The sequence below is a fragment of the Chinchilla lanigera genome, unplaced genomic scaffold (assembly GCF_000276665.1).
Source record: "Chinchilla lanigera isolate Chin_1 unplaced genomic scaffold, ChiLan1.0 scaffold00066, whole genome shotgun sequence".
NCBI lineage: Eukaryota > Metazoa > Chordata > Mammalia > Rodentia > Chinchillidae > Chinchilla > Chinchilla lanigera.
Window position 1 is genome coordinate 9,970,584 of NW_004955467.1, and position 21,648 is coordinate 9,992,231.

The 21,648-nt window shown below is 38.7% G+C and overlaps 2 pseudogenes; one reads left to right on the plus strand and one right to left on the minus strand.

Annotated features, from left to right (window-relative positions):
- Positions 1 to 11,760, minus strand: part of LOC102009590 — a 17,516-nt pseudogene extending 5,756 nt beyond the window's left edge.
- Positions 11,761 to 19,565: 7,805 nt separating this feature from the next.
- Positions 19,566 to 20,875, plus strand: LOC102009487 (annotated as a pseudogene).
- Positions 20,876 to 21,648: the final 773 nt, after the last annotated feature.

Genomic DNA, 21,648 nt, shown 5'->3' on the forward strand with positions numbered 1-21,648 from the left:
CAGATTTATGCTGAGAATCAAGAGCAAAGAGCCCAGCAGGATGATTTAAAATGTGAGCTTGGCCAGAAAGGAAGCTCCAGTAAAACTGTGGATTGCAAAGGTAGAGCTGAGATCTTGATTGTTGAAGAGGAGCAAGAGAATAGAAAAGGTGGCATGAGGGCATCACTAGGAGCAGCAAGTCTCCACTGTTTGCAGCCTCAAAACTGCAAAAGTGAAAGACCTTGCCTTGAGGAGAAAGCCACAGAGCACAATGCTCCAGAGTGGCGGTGGCAGCCCCACCAGGTTCTAGAACAGCGGAGGCATAGAGAATTTGTTCCTCAGAATTGGACTGAGGGTGCCCAGTGATCCAGGCACTTGACCCCTATGACCAAGAGAGAGGAAAGCTTGGCTACTGCTCCAAGTGGCAGCAGACCTTGGCATCATTCAAGTGGCACTGGCTTGAGGCACATGCAGAATGCAAGAGTAGTCTATGGGTATACCACCTTGAACACGCCTGATCTCATCAGAATGCAAGAGTTCTGAGGTTAAAAAGACTTGCACCTCAATTGCAGAAGAAGGCCTGGGAGGCTAGGCAGTTTGCCCCTGAGAGTGCAGTATATAAAGCTGTGAGTATGATGCAAGAGGTGCAGTGTAGACCTCAGAAGTTTCGAAAAGCCAAGAACATGGATTGTCTGAGGAAAGCTGCAAGGAGAGAATAAAGCATGCCCAAGAGAGAAGCCATGGGAGCTGTAACCACCAGAAGTGCCATAGAGATGGAGTCATACAAGCCCTTTGGAGCTCACAATGTGCCACAGATTGCTTCAAATGCTGGACATGAAACCACAGGACATAATGTTAGCCCCGCTGGATTTTGTACTTTCTTTGGTCCCAATGCTTTGTATCCCCCTGTTTGTACTTCTTGGAATGGTAATGTTTATTTTGTGTCATTGAAGGTTGAAGGTTAACTTTTCATTTGTACAGGGGGTTGCAACTAAGAATTTGCCTTATACCTAGGAGGAGACTTGGTACTTGGACTTTTTAGCAATGCTGAAACTGTTGAGATTTTGGCAACTCTTAGAGATGGACAGGAATGTCTTCTTCATAAAAAGATGTGCATGAGTCTTTGGGGGGCCAGGGGTAGAATGTTATGGTTTGTTTCTGCATGTCCCTTCAAGTCATTAAGCAGTCATGAGGTGAGCTTCTAGAGTTTATGACTGACTCATGGTCCAATGTTGGAATTATGGATGTGAGAGCTACACCTGCCCTGGGGCGGGTAGTTTGCATATAGTGTAAGGGAGGGAAAGAGGCTGCCTGCTGTCCCTCCTCCCTTTTGCTCTTTTTGCTTTTGCTGTTTTTGCCTCCATGAACTTTTGCCCTCTGCCATGTGCCACTCTGCCTCAGAGCCAGCCAAGTATGGACTGAAACCTCCACAAACTGTAAGCTAAACAAACCTTTCCTTACTTAATTTGGGGCATTGGGTATTTTGCCACAGTTACAGCCCCACAACTGCCTCCTATCCCTGGTGTCCTGAAGCCCTCAGAAGAAGTTTGCAAGTCTCATGTGTGTATTTTTGTGGTTTCTTTTGCCATTGCTTTCCAATTTCATCACATTATGGTCTGATAACATGCATGGGATAATTTCAGTTCTTTTGCATTTACTTAAGCACGTTCTACAATCTAGTATGTGGTCTATTTTGGAGAAAATCCCATGTGCTGCTGAAAACAATGTGCATTCTGTTGTTATTGGGTGGTATAGTCTGTAGATATCTACTGGGTCTATGTGTTTAAAGGTTTGGTTCGGCTCTAATATTGCTTTGCTTTTTGTCTAGTTGATCTGTTCACTGTGACAGTAGACTGTTGAGGCCACCAATTACAGTTATATTAGTGCTTATTTTATTTTTTCATGTTCATTAGTGTTTGTTTCATACAGTTGAGTGAACCAGTATTTGGTACATATTTTTTTTTATTATTTCTTCCTCTTGGACTATTCCCTTAACAAGTATGTAGTGTCCTTCTTTGTCTCTTCTAATCAATCTTGGCTTAAAATCCACTTGTCTGCAAATAGAATAGCTACTCCTTTTTTCCAGGTTTCTGTTGCATGGAGTATAGTTTTCCATACTTTGATTTTCAATCTATGAATTTCTTTTTGTGTTAAATATGTTTCTCGTATGTAGTATATTTTTGGATCTTGTTTCTTGATCCATTCTGCAAATCTGTTTCTCTTCTTTGGTGAACTGACAACATTCACATGGATGGTTATAACTGATATGATTTGACTTATCTTTGTCATTATATTATTTTCCTGTGTTGATTCCTTTTCTTTCCCTTCTATTTAATTGTTTGACTTGGCTAGTGGATTCATTTATTGGGATTCTTGGAATTGTTGTTTTTGGTGTCTCTTTCCAGAATATCCTTCAGAACTTTTCAGAGTGGTGGTCATAAATTTCTTCAGGTGTTCCTTATCTTGGAAGTATCTTATTTCTCCATCAATTTTGAAAGATAATTTTGCAGGGTATAACAATCTGGGTTGGAGGTTATTTTCCTTTAGAGCTTGAAATACTTCACTCCAAGCTCTCAACTTGAGACTGTGATTCTGATGGGCTTTCATTTATATGTGATTTATTTCTTTTCTTTAACAGCTTTTAATATTCTTTTCTTGTACTGAGTTTCTGGAATCTTAACTACTATATGCCTTGGTGTATTTTTTTCTGATCATGGCTAGCTGGGGTTTTATATGCCTCATTTAACTTTATGCCAAGTCATTTTTCCATGCTTGGAAAGTTTTCTGCTATTCTATGAACAAGTTTTTTTCAGTGTCTTTTGTGCTATCTTCTGATTTTTCATTGATTCCAATTGATCATACCTCATTCTTTGCATAATCTATTAGCTATTGGATGATTTTTCATGGTACCTTGCTAATTTTAAGAAGTCTTTCATTTGATGATTACCAGCCACAACCCTGTCATCTAGATCTGACATTCTGTCTTCACATTAGTTGATTCTGCTGCAAATACTTTCAATCAAATTTTTAATCTCCTGGATATCTATTTGAATCCATTTTATATAATCCAGTTCTTTCCTATATTGGGCATTCATGGTTTCCATCTTTACTAAACTCCTCTATTTTTAAAATCTGTATCTACTCTAGATTCATTAACCATTTCTTTCATTATTGTTATCTCTTAAATTATCTGTACAATTATTTGTTTTGGTATTGTCAAAAAACTTCTCCATCTGTTTTGTTACTTCCATTACTATCACTTCAGAAATTTCAGCTGGGCGGCTTTTGATTTCTTCCACTTAAGTGTTCCCTGGATTTGTGTTGGGTGAGTTGGGGGTGTTGGGTTGCATCTTGCTTTTATGTTTTCTCACTTTCTTTCTTTTTTAAATTTGTTTTCCACATTGAAGTTTGTAAATTTCTTATGGTAAGTAGCTTTATTACTAGTATCAAGACTTCTTTTTTTAAAAATAAAGTTTATTGGTACAATTTAGATATGCAAAATGATCATAGTATCCTAGGAAATTTGCACCTGTACATGATATATTTTGAGTCCTCTTTTTTTCCCTATCCTTCTCCCCTCCCTTCAACCTCTCTTCCCCTACTGATTCACAAAGCTTTGTTTCCATTTTATTCTTCTTCTAACTTTTTTTCTTTTCCCTTCCTTCCTTTCTCCCTCCCCCCTCCCTAGTTCCCCTTTCCTTTTGAACATTTTTTTCCCATTTCACAATTTTTATTATACATGTTGGGTTTTTTTACACTTTCAGTTTCACACACCAGAAAGACAGTGTGATATTCACACTTGTGTGTCTAATTTAATTCAGTTGAGAGTATGGTCTCAAGGTCCCTCCATTTAAGTATAAATGTCTCAAGTTTATCCTTCTCTATGGCTGAGTAGTACTCCATTGTATAAAATAACTCATCTTCTTTATCCATTTATTAGTTGATGGGCATTTGGGTTGTTTCCAAGATTTAGCTATTACAAACTGTACTGCTATAAACATGGGTGAACATATATTTATATATTGTTGTGATATGATGCTTTTTAATTATTTTGGGAAGATACCAAGAAGGGAAGTGCCTGGGTCAAATGGAACTTCTAGTCCTAGTTTTTTGAGGAATCTCCATGTTGATTTCCACAGTGGCTATACCAGTCTACACTGCCACCAGTGGTGAAGAAGTGTACCTTTTCCCCCACAACACCACCAGTATTTATTATTGGTTGATTTTTTTTTTTTTTTTTTTTTTTTTTTTTTTTTTTTTGTCTTTTTGAGACAGGGTCTCACTATGTGGTTCAGGCTGGCCTTGAGCTCACTTTGTAGCCCAGGCTGGTCTCAAACTCCTGAGGCAGGAAGCAACAATCCTCCTACCTCAGCCTCCCATGTGCTGGGATTACAGGTGTGTGCCACCATGCCTGGCTGATTTCTTGATAATAGCTATTTTATCTGGAGTGGGATGGAATCTGAGAATTGTTTTAATTTGCATCTTTTGAATGACAAATGATATTGAACATTTAGAAAATATTTACTTGCCATTTGTACTTCTTTATCTGAGAAGTATATATTCATCTCAGATGCCCATTTTTTTGGTTTGGGTCTTTAAATTTGGGAGGTCTGATTTCTTTGAGTTCTTTATATGTTCTTGATAGTAATCCTTTGTCTGAGGAACAGCTGGCAAACATTTTTCCTCACTCTGCAGGTTGTCTTTTCACTCTGTTGGTGGTATCTCTTGCTGTGCAGAAGATTTTAATAATATGAGATTCCAGTTCTTGATTCTTTGTAGTATTTTCCATGCAATGAGGGTTTTGTTCATGAAGTCTCTGTCTACACCTATGTCTTCAGAGTTGTACCTAATCTTTCTTCCAGAAGATTTAGTGTTTCTGGTTTAATATTCAGATAGTTGATCCATTTTGATTTTAGTTTAGCGCATTCTGATAGAGCTGGATCTAGTTTTAATCTTCAGCATGTAGAAATCCAGTTTTTCTAGCACAGTTTATTAAAGAAGCTATCTTTCTCCCAGTGAACATGTTTGAACCCTTTATCAAAGATCATGTGGCTGAGTATGTTTGGATTGTTTCTGCATCTTCTAATTTGTTCCATTGATCAGCAGTGTGTTTTTTTGGCCAGTATCATGTTGTTTTATCACAGTAGGTTTGTAGTATAGTTTCAAGTCAGGGATTTTGATGCCCCCTACCTTACTTTTGTTGCCACAATTGCCTTTACTATTCTAGGTCTCTTTTGGTTCCAAATGAATTTTAGGACTGTTTTCTCCAATTCTGTGAGATATGCTGTTGGAATTTGCTCAGGGTTGCATTAAATCTGTATAACAATTTTGAAAGTATGGCCATTTTCACTATATCAATTTTTTCCTACCCAAGAGCAAGGGATATCTTCCCATTTTGTGATCTTCTTCAATCTCCCTTTTCAGAGTACTGTAGCTTTCAGGGTAGAGGTCATTTGCATCCTTCATTAGGTTGATTCCTAGGTATTTCATTTCTTTGGATGCTACTGTGAAAGGTGTTGTTTACCTAATTTCCCTCTCAGTGAGTTTGTTTTTTGTGTACAGGGAGGCTATTGATTTTCAAGTGTTGAATTTGTATCCAGCTACATTACTGAATTTGCTTATTATATCTAGAAGTCTTTTGGTAGAGTTTTTGGTGTCTTCTATGTAGAGTATCTTGTCATCCACAAATAATGATAATTTCCCTCCTTCCTTTTCTATCCTTATTCCTTTCTCTTGTCTAATTGCTCTGGCTTAAGTTTCTAGGACTATGTTGAATAAGAGTGGAAACAGTGAACATCCTTGTCTCATTTCTGATTTTAGAGAGAAAGCTTTCAGTTTTGTCCATTTAGTATGATGTGGGCTGTTGGTTGTCATAGATGGCTTTTATCGGATTGAGATAAAGACAGTCTATTCCAATTTTTTGTAGGGTTTTTATCATGAATGGGTGCTGGATTTTGTGAAAAGCTTTTGCTGCAACTATTGAGATGATCATATGGCTTTTGCCCTTGGCTCTGTTAATATGGTGTATCACATTTCACCCTTTTCATTCCTAATAGCATGGATTTGAGTCTTTTTCTTTCCTTTTTAGATAAGATTGGCTAAGGATTTGTCAATTTTATTTAATCTTTCAAAGGACCAACTGTTCAATTCATTGATTCTTTGAATTGTTTCTTACCCTCCATTGCATTAGTTTCTGCTCTGATCTTTATAATTTCCTCACTTGTACAAGCTTTAGGCTTGATTTGCTGTTCTTTTTCTAGAAGTTTGAAGTTCAAGATTAGGTTGTTTATTTGAGCTCTCTCTGTTTTCCTGATATAGGTATTCACTGCTATAAATTTCCCTTGTAGGAGTGCTTTCACTGTGTCCCATAAGTTTTGGCATGTTGTATTAGCACTATCATTTAGTTGTAAAAACTAATTTCTTCTTTAATTTCATCTGTGACCCATTGGTTGTTCAGGAGGGAGTTATTTTAATTGCCTTGATTTTATGAAGGTTTTGTGTTTTGCCATTGATTTCTAATTTCATTGCACTATGGTCTGATAGTGTGCATGGGATAATTTCAATTTCTCTGCATTTACTTAAGCGTGGTCTATGAACTAGTATGTTGTCTATTTTGGGGAACATCCCATGTGTACCTGAGAAGAATGAATCACCCCACAACACTCTGTAGACATCTACTAAGTCCTTTTGTTCAAAAGTTTGTTTCAATTCTAATATTTCACTGTTGATTTCTTTGTCTAGTTCATGTATTTGTGACAGTGGAGTACTGAGGTCCCCCATTACAGTTATATTAGTGCTTATTTGATTTTCCATGTCCATTAATCTTTGTTTTATATAGCTGGGTGCTCTGGTTATTTGGTACATATATATTTATGATTGTTATCTCCTTCTATCTCTTCCTTGACAAGGATATAGTGACCTTCATTGTCTCTTAATCAGTCTTGGCTTGAAATCCACTTTGAAAATAGAACACCTACCCCTGCTTTTCTCTGGGTTCTTGTCACATGGAGTTTTGTTTTCCACCCTTTGACTTTCAGTCTATGAATTTCTTTTTTAATTAAATGTTTTCTTGTATGCAGTATATTGTTAGATCTTGCTTCTTGATCTATCCTGTGAGTCTATTTCTTTTGCCTGGTGAATTGAGACCATTGACACTAATGACTAAAACTGATATGTATTGACTTATCCTTGACATGTTGTTCTCCTATTTTCGGTTCCCTTCCCCCCACCTCTGTTTAATTACTTGCCTTGTCTGGTGTATTCATTCTTTTGGGGTTCATGGAGTTGTAATCCTTGTTATGTCTTTCTAGCATGTTCTTTGGAACATTGTGGAGTGCTAGTTTGGTGGTCATGCATCTCCTCAGGTGTTCTTTATCATGGAAGTGTCTTATTTCTCCATCAATTTTGTTGCTTTTTTTTTTTTTTTTTTTTGAGGATGGTACTGGGAATCAAACTCACGATCTCATGCTTGCCAGGCAGGTACTGTGCTGCTGAGCTATATCCCCAGCCCCTCTCCATCAATTTTGAAAGATAATTTCTCAGCACACATCAATCTGGATTGAAACTTGTTTTCTTTTAGGGTTTGAAATACTTCACTCCCAGCTCTCTTTGACTTGAGGGTTTGTGTTGAGAAGTCTGCTGTGGTTCTGATGGGCTTTCTTTTATAGCTGATTTGTTTCTTTTCTCAAACAGCTTTTAATACTCTTTTCTTGTGTTGAATTTCTGGAATCTTGACTACTATATGCTTTGGTGTAGTTCTTTTTCTGATTGTAGCTAAGTGGGGTTTTATATACCTCATTTATCTTTATGTCAAGTTGTTTTTCCATGCTTGGGAAGTTTTCTGCCCTGACTTCTGTGAACAGGTTGTGTCATATATGCTATCTCCAGCTTTTTCATGGACTCTGATCAATATTATGTTGTTCTTCTTTTCATCATCTAGCAGCTGTTAGATTGATTTTTCATGGTTCCTTGATATTTTAAAGAAATCTTTCTTTTCATGATCACTAGCCACAATCCTGTCTTCCATATCTGAGATTCTGTCCTCACATTGGCTCATTATGCTGCATATACTTTCAATGGAATTCTTAATCTAGATGTCTGTTTGAATCTGTTTCATAGATTCCATTTCTTTCTATGTTGAGCATTTATTATTTCCATCATATTCCTAAGCTTTTCTATTTTTTTTATCTGTATCTGCTCTAGAGTTACTAAACATCTTTCATCATAGTCACCACCTCTGCAGTTATCTGAGAAATTATTTTGATTTGATTTTTTCTAAAGCCAAGTTCATCTGCTTTGTTACTTCCACTATTATTACTCCAGACAGTCCAGGTGGGTGGCTTTTGGATCTTTCCACCTCATTGCCTTCTGGGTTTGCCTTTGTTGAGCTATAAGTCTAAGTCTGGGATTGCATTTTGTTTAAGTGTCTTCTCACTTTGTATTTTTTTTTAATTTAGTGTAATTTCTGGGTTATGCTTTTAAATTATTTATGGCAAGTAGCTTTATTGCTAATATTAGGACCCTTAGGAAATGACTATTTCTCAGTAATGTCTTCCAGGTGTAGCTGGATTTGGGGTTTTGAATCTGTTGCAAGATCCTACCTCTTCAACTTATAGAGAAGTTGCTGCCTACTTGTCCCAGACCTTGGTTCCTTTGCACTGGCATATAGTATGTTTTAATGACACTTGAGTAATCTCAGTCTTGGTATACCAAGAACAACTGGTTAGAAAAATTATGTCACTTTGGATAAAGTGGTACAATCACCAATAACAATAGCATCAAACAGTGTAGAAAATGACAAACTGAAGTAACTCTTAATTTGCCTTTAACTGTAGGAACTAGATTTGTGGTTATATATCAAAATCTAAAACAAACCTGAAAATAGTAAGTAGTAAATTAGCCCTCAATGTGGCAATTTTGCCCCAGGGAAGAAAATTTTGAAGGAGCTAGGGGGGAAATAGAGAAATCAAAGAAGAGGAAGAGATTAGAAGCAAGGCTGGAGGACAAAGGAAGATTACACAAATCTTTGGAAACTGGTGAAGAAGACAAGAGAGAAAGAGAAGGAAAAAATAAAAACAAGACAGGAACAGAACAACAACAACAAAACTAGAAACCATGTTCACACTCAGATAAAAAAAAAGAGAGAGAGAGAAAGAAATAAGAAAATAATGTCCACTTCAAGGGATGTCTCTACTGTCACTGGAAGACAGAGTTCAGTTTGTTGATTAGTCCCAGCAAACCCGATGTAGCTTTACAGTAGGTAGTGGATAACCCCAGTGAATCTGCAACTTTATTTCCACTGAAGCTCAGGCTGGTTTCTGGTTGTGAGGCTGGAACCAGACCTGTTCAGCCTGAAGCAGTCCATGTGCCTCCTGCTGGCTTGGATTTGGGTCACTGAGAGTTCAAACTGGGTTCCCTGACCCCAACACTGAGAGCCATTAGATGGAACCAGCAGTTGCTCTGAGTTCTGAGCTCAGTTGGCCGCTCTACAAGATGGCTCCCGACCAATCACCCTCTCCTACCAGACATCTGAACCTGAATAACTCAGCAGCCACTACAGTCTGATGCATCCACTGCTCCATTCCACTGGTGTGTTTCATTGTGGAGGCCTCTGGGGTCACCAGTAGTCACTGTGTGTCTGCAGTTTTCAGCTGCCCTCCCACCCAGTGAGTCCAGCTTAAGGAGAAAGCACCATCTGCCACTCCTTCTTCTTTGTTAAAATTTCCCTTTTTTCTCTCCCTGTGGGCTGTAATTCTGACTTCAGATCCTTGCTGGCTTCCAGGGACCTACTTCCCTCTTTCTTCTCTTCCTCACGTTGCTATGTTCCAGCACCTGGACATCAAATCTCAGAGTGCTCTTTCTCCACTACTTACCACTCTGCCAGAAGCCTCACTCTCCCACAAGTCTCAGTATCAAGACCTTTTAAGGAAGTGACTTCTTTTCAGAGATATCTTCTAGTTGTAGCTGACTTTTGGCCTTTGAGTCTGTCCCAGGATCCTGCCTCTTCTGTTTATTAGGGATGCAAGGTTGTAGCCTAGAGGCCTAGCACCCAATTCTTTGGTGCTGGGATGTAGTATTGCTTATGACCCCCAGACAATCTAGGTACTAGCATACAAGGAAAATCAATTGGTCACAACAATTATATCACCTTGGTTAAAGAAGTACAATTGGTAATAGCAATAGCATCAAACACAGACTGGAAAATGACAAACTATAACTCAAAATTTGCCACCTGTAAGCCTAGGTACAAGATTTATAGTTATACAACATAATCTAAGATAAATCAGAAAACTATATAGAGTAAGTATCTTTTCAATAGAGCAACCTTACATTAAGGGGAGAAAATTTAAAAGGGAGAAGAGGAAAAAAATGAAAGAAAAAATGAAAGAAGAGAAAGAGATTAAGGGTTAGGTTGAATGGGGTTGGGGATTTAGCTCAGCCACAAAGCACCTGCCTGGCAAGCACAAGGTTATGAGTTTGATTCCCAGTACTGGGAAAAAAAAAAAAGAAAGAGTTAGGTTGAAGGACAAAGGAAAATTCTCCAAGCCTCAGGAAAATGGTGAAAAAGGTAGGAGGGAAGGAAAGAAGGAAAAAAGAAAAACAAAGCAAAAAAATGAAAAACTGTTCACATGTAGAAAACAAAATCAATTAGAAAAACAAGAAAACAAACAAAAATCCATTGAACAAAAAATGTTTTTAAAAGTCCAAAAGCAAAGAAAAAAATTTATCTGTGGTTTCCAGTCTGTGGTTATCTTCTGGGGTCTACAGTTTTCTGGCAATGTCTAATTCAAGATGTAACTCTGCTCTCGTTGGTAAACAAGGGAGGCACTCTGTCTTATTTACTTTTCTCTCATTTCTGAGACAAAATACCAGACACACCTAGTTAAAGGGGAAAAAGTTTATTTAGCTCACAGTTTGTAGATGTTTCGGTCCATAATCAGCGGGCTCCAAGTCAGGGTGGCTTGACAGAGGGATGTTGCAGAATAGAACCAGTTCATGGCAAGCAGATGAAAGCAAAAGCAAGCAAGCAAGGGACCTTAACAATGTCTTTCTGCACCTTTTACCTTATCCAGACTACTCATGGCAGCTAGCATTTATGCCCTTAATCCTAGTGTCCTTGAGCCTAGCATTGCACTGTGAATCAATTCCAGTGTCACACACTCTAGATCAAGGCATCTCTGAAAAAACCCCACCTATGCCCACATGAGGTTTTAGGAGGACATCTGGACACAAGCCATAACACAATCAGTGCCCAGATCTGTGCTGGATAATCCCAGCAAGCCAGCAGTAGGATTAGGGTGGAGGGCTGGTTCTGGGATTTTCAATTCCGGAGAAATTCAGGTTGAACCGGGTCTCTGGTTGGGGCCTGAGTCATTTAGCTTATAACACCCTGGGTGTCTCTTGCTTACCTGACCACAGCTCCCTGACCATGGATGTCTCCTGTGGTTGTCCCTTACCCAGTCACTGTGAGAGTTTAACACTGGGAGCTCTGAGATGAAGCCAACTCGTGGCTGCTCTGAGTCTCAGGTTCAGCTGGTCCATCCCTATATTGGCATCCAACCAGGCAGTCTCTGCAGGGGACGTGACAGGTGCTTGGACTGGAGCTACTCACCATCTGCTGTAGTGCCCAACATCCACTGCTCCATTCCTCTGCTGTGTTTCTCCCTGAGAGCCTCTGGAGTCACCCACTTTCACTATGTCTCTAGACTCTATCTTCCTTTCTCTCCCCACGAGCCAGACGCCAGGGAGAAAATGCAGATTTCCTCCCTCCTTTTCCTGCATGTGTCTGTCTCCTCAATTTCTCTGTAGACTCCGATTTTCCCTTCAGTTCCTTCCTGGGTCCCAGGGATCCACCTCCCTCCTTCTTTTCTTCCCTGAATTATTTTCCAGTGTCTGGATTCCAATCCTTGGAAAGGCTGATTTGTTGCTGCTTACTGCTCCACCATCTTCCTGGAAATCAAGTCTCTTCTTTTAGGATTTTCCACTGACAGTATTGGAGAACATGATCTGTAATTTTAGCATATAATATTTGGTTCTATATAGGCTGAAAATTTTGAAAAGTGCTAGGATGAATCTTACCAGAGAGTTCTTGAATAATTATTTCATTAACTTTATTCTCCTAATTTCTACCCTGAATAAATGTCTCATGAGAGACATGAATGTCTCATTAGAGCAATATAATTATTATACTAGAAATATAATGATACTCTCTTGACACATCAGGAAAATTTGAGAAAGCAGATCTAGGAGGGAGAGGGCAAGAGAGACTCCATTTCCTTTTTTTTAAAAACTCCATATTAAGAAAAGTCACTTAAGCTGTAGGTGACTCCACTCTTCAACCCCTCCCCTTGGTTAGCCATCAAGCCTCTTAAAGGAGAGCAGAGTCACAAAACAGGAATAGAACAAACAGGACAAATTGGGAAGTAGGTTAACAGTTAAAACACAGTGGTCATCTGGAATCTGGCTGTCCGGCAACTTCTGGGGAAATATAAACCTTGTAACCATTATGTGACATTCTTGTAAAATTCCCAAAAATCAGGTAATGATTACTGTAGAAACCTAAGATGTACTTAAACTAAAGATGAGACCTAGATTAGGGCAGACATCTTCTCTGGCTCCTGGTCAGAGACTGTCCGTCAGCCAGCTCTCCAATAAAGCTTTGTTCGTTCCTTCCTTGTGAGTTCCTGTCCTGCTGGACTTACTTACTGTACCAGGAAGAGGAAACCTGGGCTTGTGATGCCTCCTCAGTGTTTTGTACTTTATATTATGCAAATATTAAAAAGAAAATGCCATATATTGCATGCTTTAAAAGTCGTTTTTATTAGGTATGTTATTCAGGTTTTTTCATTTAAAATTTCACCTTTTTCATGTTCAGAAATTCTAATAATGACTACTTTTCACATTTTTAGAGACATTATAAAATAACATTGATTTTTAGCTGTAGGTAGTAAATGGAAGAGTTATTACATCTTCTGAGAAGGGTAACTGGTGTCCTTAGGAAAATTCAGGACAGTTGTCATTTCTAGAAATACCTAAGCCCTTCAGGCACCAAACAGGATCTGAATGGAAAACATATCTGAACTAGGATTAGTGGATGATTGGATTTCTTTTGAAATATATTGATGTGAAGTTATGTAAAAAATACAATAGCAATTTATGCCCATAACTTGCTTGAGAGTAGTCATATGTATAGTCAACACCCAGAACAGCTTTGCCATTCAGGACATTTTAATTAAGTTAATTACGTAAAAACAAGCTACTCTTAGAGCAGTTCTGTTCCTCCAGCAGTGAGCCATTGCCAGCTCTCCAGTTTGTTGCACATTTGTTACCTTCAGTGCTCAAAAACACATCTCTCAAAGGAATCTACTTTTTCTCCGTGCTTCCTCTCCTGGGTTATCTAAACAGAAACAGTAATTCATCTTCATTTTAAGATAAGTTTGTTCTCCTTATATTCTCTCTGAAGATAAAACAAATCTAGGTTTGTTTCTAAGAATTATGGCCTGTATTATTATCATGTCTATTTTGTATCTGTTTAATACATGACACACTGATTCCTTTTTTTTCTTAAAAAGAGTATTATCTACTTCCAGTGTATACATTTTCAAATTAATAGGCTTACAGAAAAATTGAGCCAAAAGTAAGACTCTATTTCTTGAGCAGAAATTCCTGAGAGCTCATCAGTTTCCAGGATCTGTTGTAATAGTTCAGTTCCTGCTCAGATGAGCTTATAGGTATATCAATAGCTTATAACCAAGTGTAAATTACTACTCATCAAATTAAAGTCCTTGAGTTATATATTTTGCTTTAGATCCTATGGCTCTAAATTATAGGTTTTATATGCCTATATATAGGGCTGGGGGTTTAGCTCAGTGGCACAGCGCCTGCCTGGCAAGCGCAAGGTTGTGAGTTCAATTCCCGGTACTGGAAAAAAAAAAAAAAAAAAAAAGATAAGACTTACTATATGCCTATATATTCAGCTCTACCATTTCTATATTATAGTTATCCTCAAGTATATAGGTTTTATATGCCTATATATTCAGCTCTACCATTTCTATATTATAGTTATTCTCAAGTATTCCCCCAAATATTCTTCGGGCATTTTATTTTATTTATTTTTATTTTTGCAGTACTGGGGATTCAATTACAACCCTAATCCTTTTTATTTTTTCATTTTGAGACGAGTCTCACTAAATTGTTAAATTACCCAGATTGGGCTTGAATTTAGGATTCTCCTGCTTCAAACTCCAGAATGATAGGATTACAGTCATGTGCCACTATGCTCAACAACTTTAGACATTTTGAAACCTCAGTCTTGGAACTGCCGGATACCAAGCTCATCATTTCATCTGTTCAGGTACAGTGGTTGTATAAATCAGACTCACACAACTGGTGCTATTCCAAATCACCAGACTGATTCCACTATGAGCTATATAATAGCTTGACCACCATCCCCAGGGCCTGACCAAAGGATTTTAACCTTTTCAAACTCACCAGCTGAATTTCTTTTACTAGTAAGCTTCCCTAAAATAGTTTGTGAGGAACTTTCAGTTTGTTGCTTTCAGGTGCCCCCGTCTCACCAGCAATGAGTACGAATTCTCAGTGTTCTACATCCTTGATATTTGTTTTGTTTTGTTTTGATCTGTTTGAGACAGGGTCTCACTGTGCAGTTCAGGCTGGCCTTGAGCTCACTTTGTAGCCCAGGCTGGTCTTGAACTCACAGCGATCCTCCTGCCTCAGCCTCCTGAGTGCTGGGATTACAGGTGTGAGCCACCACACCCGGCTACATCCTTGGTATTGTAACTATTCTGGAAGTATACAATTGTGTATCATGGATGTTTTCATTAGTATTTTTCTCATTACTAATGAGATTAAGAATGTTTTTATTGGCCTTTGGACCCCTTTTTTTGTAAAGTGCCTTTCTTAGAATTTTGCCTAGTACTATTAGGTTGTCTCCTACATATTGATTTACTGAAGGTGTTTTTATATTCTAGTTATTATTGCCTTTTTAATATAGGTGCTACAAATATTCTGTCCCATATTATTAGTTCTTTCATAATTTTCTTTATAAGCCTTTTATAAAAATCTTTTTAGTGGTTGAAACAAAATGGAAACTCAAAATAGAAAATATAATTAACAACTCCACCACTCCAATCACCAATCTTCAACAACTATATAGTTTTTCAAAGACTAGAATTCTTAAATTTTTTTGTCTTTTTGAGACAGGGTCTCACTACGCAGTTCAGGCTGGTCTTGAACTCACCTGGTAGCCCAGGCTGGCCTCAAACTAATAACAATCCTCCTGCCTCAGCCTCCCAACTGCTGTGATTACAGGTGTACACCACCACACCTGGCAAAAATTCTTAATTCTAGTGTAGTTCGATTTATCATCTTTCTCTTTTTTAGGATTAGTACTATTTGTATCTTTAAATCCTTCCCTGATATCTTGCAGGTATTCTCTTATATTTTCTTTTGAAACCTTTATAATTTTGTTTTATGTTTGGACCTTTAACCTACTTGAAACTAACACTTAAAGTTGGCTTTTTTGTTTTGTTTTGTTTTGTTTTGTTTTTGGTGCTGGGAATCAAACTCAGGACCTTGCACTTGCCTGGCAGGCATTTGTGCCACTGAGCTAGATCCCCAGCCCTAAAATTTTTAATCTACTTAAGACTATGTGATACAAATAAAGGTCCATTTTAAAAATGTGTATACTTAAACCTATCCTAGCACCATTTATTAAATAGCCCCTCCCTTCCCATCTGACCAACCATCAAGTGACTCACCACCTCTGTCAAAAATGAAGTGTCCAGATATACCTGCATTTGCTTTTGAGCTCTCTGTCCTATTCTAATTGCTCTGCGAGTCATTCCCTGACCTGACACCATGCTATCCATCCTTTTAAACAGGTTATTGCCATTGGTGTCTGGTTTGATTTTTCATAGTAGTTATAACGAGGCTTGCCTGATTTCAGTCTCCTAAAATTGCTCCATTTAGTAGATTGCAAGGATTCATCCCACCCCTAAAATTTGCATTTAGTAGTAATACAGTGTTAAAAACAATTTTGTACATTTCTTCATTGATCAAATTATTTCTGGAGTATCAATTTCCAGGAGAGAAACCAGTGGGGAAAAGGTAATTGGATATTTTTATATTTCTAGGTATTTAGTGGCAATTTTCTCCCAAAGTTTGTCCTAATATATACTGTCTCCAAGAACTTACAAATGTGCTAGTTTCAATTTGATAAATAATAAAGGGATAAAATCAAATGTTTTTCTTCTCCTGTCTCTGTTTTTCCAAGTCACACATCTCTCTCCAGAACTGGTTTCTTGTAAATTCTTCTAGAGTTTTCCTATGAACAAATCAGAAAAATGAACACATACAAAAGAAAGCATACTGAACGTACTGTTCTCAATCTTGCTGTTTTCATTTGTACCTGGAAACCTTTCTACATTAGCACAGAGAACTTCCTCTTTCTTTTATAGCTACAAAATATTCCATTTGTATGAATATACTGTAATGTATGTAGCAAGTCATTTGTGTACATTTAGACTTCTTTCAGTTCTTTTCCAAAGCAAATAGTAAAGCAATGATTAACCTTTTAAACATTTTGCCTGTGTACAAATATATGAATCAGGTCTCACAAACATTACTGCTGGATCACAGAATATGTGCATTCATAATCCTGTTAGATATCACCAAATTCCACATAGGGGCTATGTCCAACAAATGTACCCACTGTGGCACATGGGTGTGATTTCTCTATCATCCTACTATGCCCACAGGTATGTTAAATTTGTATGTTAAGGCATGTAAAACAGTAAGTGGCATGGAGCAAGAGAGGGTTAATTTTATTAGTATTAGTGTTAGATTTTTGCCAATCTGATCAATGAAAAATGGTACCTCAGTGTCTTTTCATCTGCTTTTGTCTTATTATGAGTGAAATTGAATCATTTTTCATGTTATCACAGGAACTTACAGAGTGGACCTGCAGATGCCCAAGGTGTAACTAAAAGCAGAACACAGCTTAGCATCTCAGTCTTCATTTTATATCTACTTTTATTATTTTAAAACTTTAAATTAGAACCCTGCTCAGCTCTGTATATAGGCATGTTAATCACCTAAAGAGTGTCAATCTAAAAACTGGAAATATAAGGCTCATTGTCCCTCCATTTACCTATCCTATCTCATTTCCCTTCCAGACTGAGACCACCAAGATAAGAGTAACTAAGACTAAGGTATTTTTAGGACTTGCAGAGATATTTAACTGCCAGCTTTAAACATCCTGTTCCAGCCTGGTGTGGTGGGGCACTCCTGTAATCCCAACACTCGGGAGGTTGAGGCAGGGGATTGCCATGAGTCCAAGGTGAGCCTGGGTTGCATAGTGAGGTTAAGGCCAGCCTGAACTGTATAGCAAGACCCTATCCAAAAAAAAGACCCTATCAAAAATAAATGAATAAATACTTAAATAAATATCCTATTCCAGACCTACAGGAGTGGCACCTAATAGAGATTAAACCCAGGGCCTTCATATTGAGCTAGATCCCCAGCTCTTTTTTTAAAATTTTACTTTGAATAAGGATCTTGATATGGTGCTAACTTGCACAGGTTGGGTTTGTGTTTGAGATCTGCCTGCCCCCCAGCTCAGAGCTCAGAGTGCTGGGATCACAGGTGTGCACTGCCATATCTGACTAAGAACAGCAGTCATTTTGGAGGAAACAAAGTCCCTCCTCAAGCCAAACGACTTCTCCAAAGCAACGCTAGAGACCCAGCCCTAAGGTAACACTCAGACCACAGTTTGACCAGGACTACCAGCAGTGAAGTGCATCAGTAAAATGTTTCACATGTAGTATTTATCATCTCTGGAGGTTCCATTTAGTTATTTTTAATTTTTTTTTCATTTCTCTTTGTTATCTGCATGTTCTTCTTTCTTTTTTTTTTTTTTTCCAGTACCGGAAATCAGACTCATGACCTTGCACTTGCCCGGCAGGTGCTGTGCCGCTGAGCAAAATGCCCAGCCCCTGCATGTTTTTCTTTAAATCTTTGAGCAGACTTAGATTTATAGTAGCTATTTTAAAGGCCTTTTCTGACAATTTCATCATCTCTGTCATGTCTGGTGTGTTTTTATTCACCACATTTTCTTTTGGAAAGAGTCACACTTTCCTGCTTCTTGGTATACCTGGTAATTTTTTTTTTTTTTTGAGACAGGGTCTTTCTATGTTGTTTAGGTTGGCCTCAAACTCACGACGATCCTCACTAGTGCTGAGATTACAAGTGTGTGTCATCATGACTCGCTAGCTGGTAATTTTTGATTGAGTGCCAGCTATTGTAAATCTTACACTGTTTTGTTTAGTTTTTGAGATAGGATCGTACTCTGTCGTCAAGGCTGAACTTGAACTTACTATGTAGCCCAGGCTGGCCTCAAACTTGCAGTTAATCTCCTGCCTCAGCCTACTGAGTAATCTTACATTGTTGAGTGCTTGATTTTGGGCTTTGCAGATCCCCTTGATCTTTTTGAGTCTTATTTTTAGGCACCAGTTTAGGGTAGATGTAGAGTAGCTTGTACCCAGGGCTTGTTTATCCCTAGAGCTAAGGATGATGCTCTTGGGACTTGACTGAATGCCCGCCCCATGTGTTTACTGAGGTCTCTCCACTCTGGTGGGTGCTTGGAAAACTTCCAGCCTTCTGTGAGCCCAGAGAATATTGTGACTTACAGATCTGCAAATAATTGTTCTCTTTCTGGCAATTGTTTGCCTAGCCTCATTGAATTTCACCCTTTGCCAGACTGGCATTCAGCCAAACATTCAAGGAGAACTCTGTGCAAATTTCTGGAGCTTTCTCTGTGTAGTTCCTTTGTTTCTGTCATTCTGCCCACTAACTGTGGCCTCAGTCTCCCCACCTCTGATCTCTGCTTCTACACTTCAGTGCAACTCTGTCTGGGAGCCCCTCCTTGAATTGCAGGCCAGAAGTTTCCTCAAAACAGAAATCCCAGGCAGTTTCAGGATTCCTCATGCTTATTTCACTTTACTAATCTGTACTACCTCTTTGCCAGTGTTTGAAAACTGGTTGTTTCACATGTTTTCCAGAAAGTAAAACTTTCTGTTTTATTTTTACTTTTAATGACTGGATTCAAGTCCCATAGCAGTTACCAAATCTTTAGCTTCTTTTTTATTTTGTACAGGGAATCAAACTCAGAACCTTGCACTTGCCAAGCAAGTTCACTTGTGCCACTGAGTTATATTCCTGGCCCTCTTCAGCTTTTTTTTTTTTTGTCTTTTTGAGACAGAGTCTCACTATGCAGTTCAGGCTGTCCTTGAGTTAGTTCACTTTGTAGCCAAGGCTGGTCTCAAACTCACAACGATCCTTCTGCCTCAGCCTCCCGAGTGCTGGGATTACAGGCATGTGCCACCACACCCAGCTTCTTCAACTTTTTATGTTATTTTCTTTGGGATTCTTTTCTATTACACAAGTATGAGGAAATTGTTCTCTTGCCCTCAGAAATACAATAAGCTCTTTAAAGAAAGGAGAAGGAGGCGTTTCTGCTTATGGACACCACTGAGGAAGCAATGTTAGTCTCCCTTCTGACTACCATCATGTCTAAGTCAGGGTCTCCTAAGGAACCCAAACAGCTGCAGAAGCCCTTGATCAGAGCACTGGGCTTTGAAACAACTGACGAGAGTCTGCGAAGCCACTCTGAGTAGTGGGGATCACTCACGGACTGTGTGGTAATGAGAGATCCAAACGCCAAGCACTGCAGGGGCTGTGGGTTTGTCACTCGCACCACTGTGCAGGAAGTGGTTGCAGCCATGAATGCAAGGCCACGTGGAGTGGATGGAAGAGTTGTGGAAACCAAGAGCTCAATCTCAGGAGAAGCTTCTCAAAGGCCGGGTGCCCATTTAACTGTGAAGATCTTTGTTAGTGGTTTTAAAGAAGATGCTTGTTATGGTTTGTGTCTGGGTGTCCCCCCAAAGACACATGCGGTCATGGGGCGGGCTTTTAGAGTTTATGATTGACTCATGGTTGTGAGTGCTACCATGCCCTGGGGTGGATAGTTTGCATAAGTAAGGGAGAGAAAGAGGCTGCTTGCCACCACTCCTCCCTTTTGCTCTTGTTGCTTTTGCTATCATCCACTGCCATGAACTGTTGCCCTCTACCATGTGTCATTCTGCCTTGGAGCCAGCCAAGTATAGACTGAAACCTCCACAAACTGTGAGCTAAAGAAATCTTTCCTTCCTTCATTCTGGGTGTCAGGTATTTTGTCTCAGCAATGAGAGAAAAGTAACCAAGATAGTGCTGAAGAACATCACCTCAGTTATTTTGAACAGCATAGAAAAATTGAAGTGATGCAAACTATGACTGACCAAGACAGTGGGAAGAAGAGGGACTCTTCTTTTGTAACCTTTGATGACCATAATTCTGTGGCTCAGACTGTTATTCAGAAATCCCATACTATGAACAGCCACAACTGTGACGTGGGAAAGCCCTGTCAAAGCAGGGGGTGGCTAGTGCTTCACCTAGCCAAAAAGGTTGAAGTGCTTCCGGAAATTTTGGTGGTGGTCATCGAGGTGCTTTTGGCAGCAATGACAATTTTGGTTGCAGAGGAAACCAGTGGTTGAGGTGGCTTTGGTGGCAGCCGTGGTGGTGGTGGATATGGTGGAAGTGGGCATGGCTATAGGCAATTTGGTAATGATGGAGGAAACTGTGGAGGTGCTAGAAGCTATAATGATTTTGCCAATTACAACAATCAGTCTTCAGGTTTTGGACCCATGAAGGGAGGCAGAAGCTCAGGCTCCTATGGTGGTAGAGGCCAATACTTTACCAAGCTATGAAATCAAGGTAGTGATGGTGATTCCAGGAGCAATAGCTATGATAGTGGTAGAAGGTTTTGATTACTATCAGGAAACAAAGCTTAGCAGGAGAGGAGACCCAGAAAAGTGGCATGGAAGCTACATGTTGCAAAAGATTTGTTACAACAGCCAAGCACAATAACGGCAGGGCCTCACTGCTATAAGGAAGACATGTTTTAGATAATACTCATGGGTATAAGCAAAAAAAAATAAAACAACTATACTTGTGGTTACTGTACTTGTATAACAGGTTATTTTAGTTTCTGTTCTGTGGAAAGTATAAACCATTTCAACAAAGAGTTTTAATGTAGACTCTCTGTTTTTGCATCCATGCTGTTGATTTCTGATAGTCTGATCATGATACTGAAAAAATGTGTCTTTAAAAAAAAAGAAAGATTGGAGAGGAGAATTTGGGAGTGAGAGCAGAGAAGAAGTGAATTTAAGAAATAACTTCCACAGGAACAATTAGTAGGATCTGGGCATCTTATGTGGTGTGTGTGTGTGTGTGTGTGTGTGTGTGTGTGGTGTGTGTGTGTGTGACATGAACAGTTAAAGATGAATTAAAATTATAATAAAAGTAAGGCTTTCAGCCAATTGAGATGTCTTGGTAATGTAATGGTAATGTCATTTAAATTTTGTTCATGAGTAAGAAGGTAAAGGGACATAGCCAAAGACATGACAATATTTAAATAATAAATTATATTTAATGAAATATATCATTTACTATTAAATAGCAAAGAAGGCACGGTATATAAAACCTGAGACATTATATAAAAAGCATTGAACTGGAAATCATAATTTCTAATTACTGTTCTAGGTCTTTGCAGCC